The sequence below is a fragment of the Cardiocondyla obscurior genome, linkage group LG02 (genome assembly GCF_019399895.1).
Source record: "Cardiocondyla obscurior isolate alpha-2009 linkage group LG02, Cobs3.1, whole genome shotgun sequence".
In the NCBI taxonomy this organism is placed as follows: Eukaryota; Metazoa; Arthropoda; class Insecta; order Hymenoptera; family Formicidae; genus Cardiocondyla; species Cardiocondyla obscurior.
The window spans coordinates 12,544,381-12,553,435 of record NC_091865.1 but is presented as its reverse complement, the minus strand read 5'-3'; positions in this window follow the sequence as shown (position 1 = coordinate 12,553,435).

Below are 9,055 nucleotides of genomic sequence, written 5' to 3'. Positions count from 1 at the left end.
TTTTTTTTTTTTTTTTCCTACGCGCGTTCGAACTCTATTTCCTGTAAGCGTGTGACACGAATTTCGTAGGCGAAAGTCAACACGTTCGTCGACCTGCGTTTCTCGTGGATTGTCATGTACGAGATTTTTTTTTTTCTGTGCGATTGAAAAGTAAAATACGGTTTTTTTTTTGTTGGGAAAAAAATATTAACACTCTTCAGCTGCTAATTAACACGAGTAGTAAGCGATAAATTATTATAATAATAAATCTTGCTGGCAGGTAATTTTCGGATATATTTCTTGAAAACGGTCTCGATAAATCAGTTTATCATGTAAAAATGAAGCACGACGATCTTAGGAAAATATGGTAATTATCTTTAGAAACATTCTGACGTGTCTTTGAAGCAGGATACTCTGACGACACGAGTGTTCTGTCAAAGAATGAGTTTGTTAAAAGATTGTTTGTCCAGTTTTTGAAAGAAAAATACTTCTCGTTCTTTTACGTAAATATTGGACGTTGTTTGCAAGACGATAAGTTATGGATATCATCATAACGCGGTTCGAGGTTTTCTCTCGCGCATTCATTAGTCTGCTCTCGATCGAGTCGTAATTTATTCCCAAGCTGAATGCAAGGCATTTTCTATAAAATTCATAAATAGTTCGGTTTAGAAAAAAAAAAAAAAAAAAAAAAAAATAACGAGACCTTCAAAATGAAGTTTAAGGTTTAAACAATTTTTCAAGTAAAGTTAACGTACGTTTAATCAACAATCATTACTGATTTCAACAAATAAAAACGTTATAATATTTTTATATTATTTATATATTTTCAAAACTTCAATTTTTTTAATTAAATATTTTCATTATTTTCTGTACACACATTAATACGATTAATTCTCATATAATCATGTCGGAAAAATACATTAAAAAATTTCAAAATTCTCACGCGATAATTTTATGGTAAAACGAAAAACGCGACAACGTGGGATTCGATTTTCATGATAATATTATCAAGTGAAAGAGGAGAGAAACAAAAGGAGAGTCGAGGGTTTGATGGGAAACTAGTTCGAGTTACAGTCCAAGGTTGCAGTTTCATTTGACACTAACGCTTCAAAGTATTTTTTTTCTTTTTTTTTTCTTCACGACAAAAAGAAAGAAAGGAAATGCTTCTTCGTGGCATCAAGTGGATCGCAGCCCGAGATTAGCGAGTCTGTAAAATGGGGCGCGCGCGTTATCTAGCCCTGGTCATTGGCCAGTGGCACGTACGCTTCGGGAGATGAAGGCGGCAAGAAGTTGCGTAACGCGCGCAATAATAATCGCCATCGGTAGGGAGGAGGGAGGAAAAATCAGAAGGAGAAAAGACCAAAAAGAGATCGCGGAATGCACCTGACGCTCCTTGGCTTCTGATTCTCGCAGACTTTTCCAAGAGAAAAAGGCGAGAGTTGCGCAACGTGCGCAATACTGACTGCAATTCGCAGAAAAAAATCGGTTTGCAAAATCTTGCTGTCAAAAAGGTGAATCTAGTTGCCGTACAGTTGGTCCTATATGATACACTGAGAGGAGAACACGAGTTACATTTAGAGTCAATCGTGATATTTTTTATGATAAATGTGATTATTACGAAAATTATTGTAATTAAAAAAAAAAAAAATATTTTTAATCATATGATTACACTAAAATTAAGAGCATACGTTAATCAGATTCACCATTTTTGCAACATTCGCGAGGCAGGCTTTCTCCGCTGACGCTACTTCTACTTTCCCTGTCATTTTCCGCCTGCCGTTTTTCACCACCCTCCAGAGAAACCGGCGTCTTCTGACGGTTACGAAAATACAAGTGACGCAACGAGATACAATTTTCGAGATAGGGAATGCGTGCTCGCGTGCAGAATGCCGTCGAGCCTGTCGTGCTTGAAGTCCGCGGATATTTAAGATCGATCGCGCAAATCGGTCTCTTTCTGGTCGCCGGTGTTTTCCCGGCGATTTGCGATCATCCCAGTCGCGGCCAACCTTGAAGTCGCGGCCGTCGTGTATTCTTCACTGGCGTCGTCGCGCGAGACGCAACGCAATGCGGCAACGTGATAAGACGCACGGTCGGCTGTCAGACGAGCGGGACGCGCAAAGTGGCGCTATCGGTGTTACGTAACGTTTTACGATGAGGTCGCAACTTCTTGGGAGCTCCTCGCCCCGTATCTCTCGTTCCCCTCTCCGAGAGCGACCTGAGGCGCGATTAAGCGATCGCGAACCCTTGACATCTTCAAAGTTACACGAGTTCTTTTTTTTAAGTACACAAATTCAGACATATTCACTTTTTTTTGAAAACAATAATATAATAGTAATTATTATTATTATTTGCATCATATAATTTCCTACATGTATACATAGAAGATTTAACACGCAGACTGTTAATTAGGAAGCTGTTAATTAGAACGCGATCAAAATTCGAAATTTTTCCCAGACCGGCGACAGACTTTTGTGATCTGCGTTCGCATCAATCTCGCTTCAGCGTATCGCATTTTGCCATCGCGTCGGTTATTAACGAGTAATTTCTCAATGAATGACGACGATACGCAGTGACAGCTATTGTTATCGAACCGTTAAAAGACAACGTCTCTCGTAAATGCACAATGACGCACGAATTGATAGTCTATAGATATCGCATCAGAAATAAATCATCGGGTTTGTTTCATTGTAAGGCAGTTTATTTAGGACACGCGGTCTTTTTAGTCTCCCGGAGAGAGAAAGAGAGGGAAAGATAAAGAAAGATAGAGAGAAAAGGAAGGAGGGAGAGATGACACCTAGAATACCAAAGTGACAGAACTGGTCTTTTGCTAGTAAAACAGACGCCAGTTCTATTTTAATTAAACCGCTAGATACCTTAGCAAAGAAATGTTCGATAAATCGGTCCCTTCGGCGTGCTTAATATTTATCTAATTAATTAACACCACGCGCATTGAGAGAAAAGTATACTTTCGGACTCAATTATAACTTTATATCTCCGACAATAAATATAATTGATTCGCTTACATTCGTAATTGACTCGGTCACATTTATCATTAGAAGTATCAACGTTATTGTTGGCTCAAACGGTAACTAGATTTTCCTCTCGGTGTATACTTGCCGCCCCGGGGCTATGTTTAACCGGCGAGGCCTCATTAAGGGACTTGACGCGTGCGATAGCAACGCTTCATGGTTTTCACGCCCTAAGGTCGGTTGTAACCTTCGCCCAGGTCCCTTTGCTCAGGTCTCTTAGCTCAGTTCCATTTGCTCAAGTCCCTTCGTCCTTCTGCGACAAGACGCTCCTACTTCGATGTACATAAGTAGATACGCGAGCGTGTGTTTGCGTATGTGTATGTCGAAAATACACGTATCGCTTATGTGTGATAGGCGCAAAAACGCGGGAAACGATATCAACGTCGACCAGGCGGCAAACTTCGCATTTACGTAATGAGAAACGTAACACGATGCTCTCTTCTTCGTCCCTTCCTCTCTCCCTCTTTCTGTCATCTTGTTTTCTTCCTCTCGCGTTATTTTCTTCGTCATTTTGCATGTAGGGTGATCGGCCGCGTTACCGTCTGCACTCATTAGTGTGCTTTTGTGTTTATCTGAACCGTGAAAAAAAAAAAAAAAAAAACAGCGTGGATTAATTAAATAGAAATTTTTTTTTTTTAAATTTCTTTAAATTAGGTCGGATAAATAAAGATAATTAAGCAGAAATACTTTTCTAATTATTTAGGACGGAATTTTTTTTTCTTTTTTTTTTTGTTTAATTGTAAAGGTATATTAGTAAATTGTCCACAAAATGTTTATCCATGACCAATTATCATTGGCGATCGTTGGTCTGTCATGTTACTCTCTTCCCCGCTGGCTGTTGACGGTGCCTAGATAAAAGATAGCTCCGATTTTATCAGTTTTTATCATTTTTTCGTTTATCTAAGTATAAATAGGTTTATTAGTAGCGGGTGGATCTACTATCAAGCATCGCTGTTTATCACGGCTTCATAATGTGAAGTGTCTTCGTAATTTGCTCTTTAAGTGTTCACAATTTCCTCGAATTTAACATATAATACCGATAAAGATGTACATTCTGTTTGATAATAATTTTCCAATGCATCTCAGATAACGAAGGAAACATTTTCGATTACCATAAATTTATTAACTTGCCTCTTTTCTGCGTATGGAACAAATATTAAATTGTAAAATTACTCTTCTTCTCGGAACAGAAGGTCGATAATTTATTTCTCCGAGGGTTCGTTTAACTAGAAATTTTATAGAAAAGCACAACGAACATGTCGACGTACTTCGAACAAATAAAGAGAAGCGTCAAATACCTAGAAAGTTATGATATTTCTTTCAGGTACATAGGTACACTAAATCAAAGAAAAAAAAAAAAAAGATTTCATTAGTTTCTACCTTCCTTCGGTTCAAGGAGAAAATCATAAAAAAAAAAAAAACCTATTTGCGTTTACAGCGCTCGACAATTATTAATTCAGGGATGTCCGAGCAAATTGAATGTCCAGAAACGAGGGATAATTATTGGAAAATATTTCATGTGTATAACGTGCCGACTTTTTGCTCACATTTGCGCGCGAGAATTCCAGGAGTTTCAGGTCTTGGCAACCGGTCTAAAATCGTCGAGATAAGTCTCGCTTCCGCGTAACCGGTCGATTAACAAGATTTCATGAACGACGCGCGTGTCTGTCTATGCCCTCGCTGGATCCAGCGCGTCGGATCGACAAGCGAAAATGATATCCGCGAGTGCGATCCGCCTTGGCGAACGAACGCGGACCCGAATGTTGAACCGATCTTAAAGGCCGCGGTCTAAAATCGTTCAGTTCGGTCACCTATGTGGAATGCCCTGACATTTCTAGTGACAGAAGTATCAAAGACACCGTCGGCTTCAGCTGTGTTCGCGCTCTTTAGCCTGGTAACGGTCACAAAAGAGAAAAGGGAGGGAGAAAAAAGGGAAAACGGAAGAAAAGCACCGTGAAATCCGGGGTAGTTTTTGACGCTTTCTGTCGCCGGACGCTCGCATGGCTTCCTGTTTGCTCGTCAGAGTCGCCGGTAACTGACGCCTGACGGTTTCCTGCCCCGCGTTAGTACGTCGAAGACGACGACGACGACGACGACGACGACGACGACGACGACGACGACGACGACTGATGTCCTATTCGCCGGGCTAAACATAGGAGCGATATTAAAAATACCGGCACTCAGTCGCGCGGCGCGACACTAGAACGTCTTTCCGGCTCCGTCATGTGGAGCACTTATTACGAGACAGAACGCGTATTCTAGTATTCTAGTCTCGCGCTTGCGTGCCCCGCGGGTTCTTTCCCTTTGCCTTGCTCTCCTCTCGGGCTCTTCTTCGGCGTGTGTGCACGACTTTGTCGTACGTCATTAAATTTAGATCCCGGAATTCACCGGCGGCGAGAGGCATTCGCGATTCCTTGTTCTCCACTCTCCCTTTGCGCGCTGGAACCGATCGCCACAATTTGAATTTTCGCTCTTCAACTTTTGGGGGAAAAAAAAAAAAAAAAAAAAAAATAAATAGAAAAGAAGGAAAAAGAGAATAGATAATTTGGTGATAAACTGTCCGCAGATATCGATTGAATTAGTTACAGAAGATTATCGAACCGTCCCGTCGAAAAAGAACTTGTATTTCCTGAGAAAGCGGTATTTTTTCTTTTCCTTCCTCCGTCTTCGGCCTTTCTTCTTCCTTCGTTTACGAAATTCTTATGGAACTTACTTTGCCGCTTCTCGACGCTAAGAGAGAGAGTCACACGGGTTATCTAGATCGGCGTGGTGTATTTATTTTTCCTTCTTATCGTTCTACCTACGACATCTTCGTCGTCGAAGCTCTCGGGTCGGTCTTTTACGCAACGTGAATATGCAGCGCGTTAACCGGAGAGAAAATCTTCCTCGTAAAAAAAAAAGAAAAAAAAAAAGATATCGCGCCGCTTATTAATCAACAGTTAAACCTGATTTTTTTAAACACAAAAAAATGTTTTTTTTTAATTGTGCTTGTTGTAAAAAAATGTAATTCCCAGTACTTTATATAGAAAATCATATATATCGTTGTTGGACGACGTTTCGATCAACCTTTTCCGCAAAATATAGTCTTTGATGTAAACGTGTTATTTTTATTATCAAAACTGAATTTTATTCGCGGCTTAGTCGAAGGCTTTTAAAAAAAGCAGAGTCCCTCGAAAAATCCCCAAAATGTTTTTTTTTTTTCTAATTTCTCAAGTGTTTGCCAAGACAATGGGGCTTCCACGCGAGGCTACTTATCTCCACGTTATCCAGGCGGGCATTATTGTAACGATGCGCTTATCTGGCTCCTATACTTAATGCTAACTAGCGGCCGATAAATTTTGCGCGGTGATAGGCTTTCGCCTGGCGGGGCCTTCTGCTATTTGTTCTGAGGTTCGACAGGGAGCGCGGATTAGATTGCAAAATTTAATTGTCGCCGGCGCGTTACATTGTCCGGCCGATGACAATCGGCGCTTGCCAAGTGAACGCTCCGCGACGACGTGCTCGACGTTTATAAATAGAGCCGGCCGTCGGAAATCGGCTTCTGGCAGTTTGACAGCCGAGATCTCCTCGGGACGAGGGACAACTCGCGAAGAGATCCTCCGTGTGTTCTCGAAAATCCACCGGCACCCCCGGCTCGTAAAAAGATGAGATGAATCACAGACTCCCTCGTCTCGGAGACGTCTCGTCGTTCTCTTCGCTCTCCGTGCGATTTATTTCTCTCGAACCGGTCACTTCCACCGAGAGTTAGCGCGCGCGAACGATCGGGCAGTTCCCTTGACATGTTTCGGTCATTGGACCGGCACGAAAGAGCTACTCTGTCATCGCGCTGTTACGCGAATCGCGCGGCAAAAACTTGCCGCGTTTACCTTCCCGTAAGAGCGACGCAATTACGGGCGCATTTTACTTTCTGCAATCGTCGTGTTTGTCTCTTGCTGGCAAATTAAATTTGAATACCGCTAGATTAATGTGTCCGTTCGGTAATTTCTTTGAAATTAATTCCTGCGTTATTAATATTAATTATTTAATTAATTAACGTAATACTATGTTTTCTCAATTTATATCTATATTAATCGTATTTTTAATTAAAAAAAAAATATATATATTGAACGTATTAAATTGTACGCACTTTTGTAAAGATCTGCAGATAAGATTTTTTTGTAACTAAATTGAAATTTTTTTTTACGGTGTCGAGAACGGGGGGAGGTTCTGTTAAATTCTAAAATAAAATGATAGATTTGGGACGGCGGATAGTGTTGCGATACGGATCGCACGCGAGGATCAGGGTCGGGCGGGCATTATGGACGCAGTGGCGAAAACGCGTCTTCTTCAAGTTAGCATCGGCAGGCTAACGAGGGTACGCGAATCTCCTCGCTCGCTGTCCACGATTTGCGCAAATCGTTAAGGGGGTCCGCGCGGATTTGCGCAAGGCGGTTAGAGGGCACGCGCTAATAGTTGCTCACGCGAGCGAGTTATTTAGTGGTCCAGTTTGTGCCGCCGTATAAATATACATCCTGTATGCGCCTCGTACGTTCTCCTCGAGGCGATGTACTTGGGTTTCCTTCGTAGATATCGGACAGATAAAATCGGTTTTTGCACGCACTTGCACGTTCTGCTAATTTCCGTCTCGCTCGCTATCAACGTACGCCCGAAGGGAAAGAAAGAAAGAGAGTCGGTCCGATGCTCGATGTTTCTTGAACCTTGCGATCTTCTTCGGATCGACACGGATGGGAAAAAAAAATCCCGACGGTGGCAATTTATTTATCGGCTCGAATCTAGATGACAAATTTAACGTATGAAAGCTTTTGCTTCTATAAATAAATTTACTGTTATATATCTAACGGATTCACTGCCACGCGGTGCAGAATCTTCACGATTACTATTTTGATTTCGAGGTCCCTATGGGACAGATTAATTGCCCGAAATGTTTCGTATTCGCGAGATTATGAGGTCCGCACGTAACCGGGACCGAAGTGAGAATGGTAATTAAATAAAAAAGGAAAGAAACTCTTACGAGGGTGAATCTTGACTCGTAGAACTTGTAAGATTTAATTTTTCTGACGAAGAAGCTTGCGACACCATAAAATAGCTGATCGAGATAGTGATTTTTATATTAGCATTCTATTTACCCACACGTGCATTCTCGACCGATGACAAGCGACCGATATTTCGGGTAGACAGTTTTAACATTTACATCGTATTTACGTGCATTTTATCAGTACTGGTGTACGCGTGCTGTATGTTGTAGATAATAAAATAAATGTATGATACTAGTACATCGACGATAAGATAAAGACTCACTACTGCTGAATTGTTACTGGAGTGTTTAAGAAGTTACGGTTATCTAATATCAAATTACTTCTATTAATAGATCTCTATAAGGGTAAGAAAAACACTCGTATGCAAAAAAAAAAAAGCGTTGTGATGGCGTAAATTATTAGAATATTCATGATGACAATATGGAAATAACGTTAGGAATAAATGTTTCATTTATGACCTGATTTTTTTATTGATTATCGACGTCGAATATGAATTAAGCTGTTTAATTAAATCTTATCTTGTAATAATTAATTAAAATAATTTTTTTTTTTTTACTTTTAAAATTTATTTCTTTATTTTTTTCTAAAGATATGACAAAAATTTGAAGAAATTTTTAACAGCAATAAGTTATCGGTAACAAATAAATATTCAATACTATTATTCGAGATGTACAGCAATTTATTTGCTATTTTTAATTAATCTTAGTTAATTTAATGTGTCGCATTGCTGACGGTGGCAAATAACTGTTTACGCAAAACACATTTTAAATCGGCGTTAATCTTAATCGATTAGGTTGAACTCGTGTTTCGCTTGCGTTACGCTACAAGATGTAAAACAAGAAATATAGATATGAAGCGCGACTCAGGACCTTGACATTATTGAAGCGCGATTGAGGAGTCGGGCGCGATCCGTTGTGATCTCGATTCCGTGGACGTGTTTCGCAAGTGCCCGCGCCGGTCATCCGGCAGCGAAATCGCCGGGGAAGAAAACCAAGTTGTCACAGAAGTCAT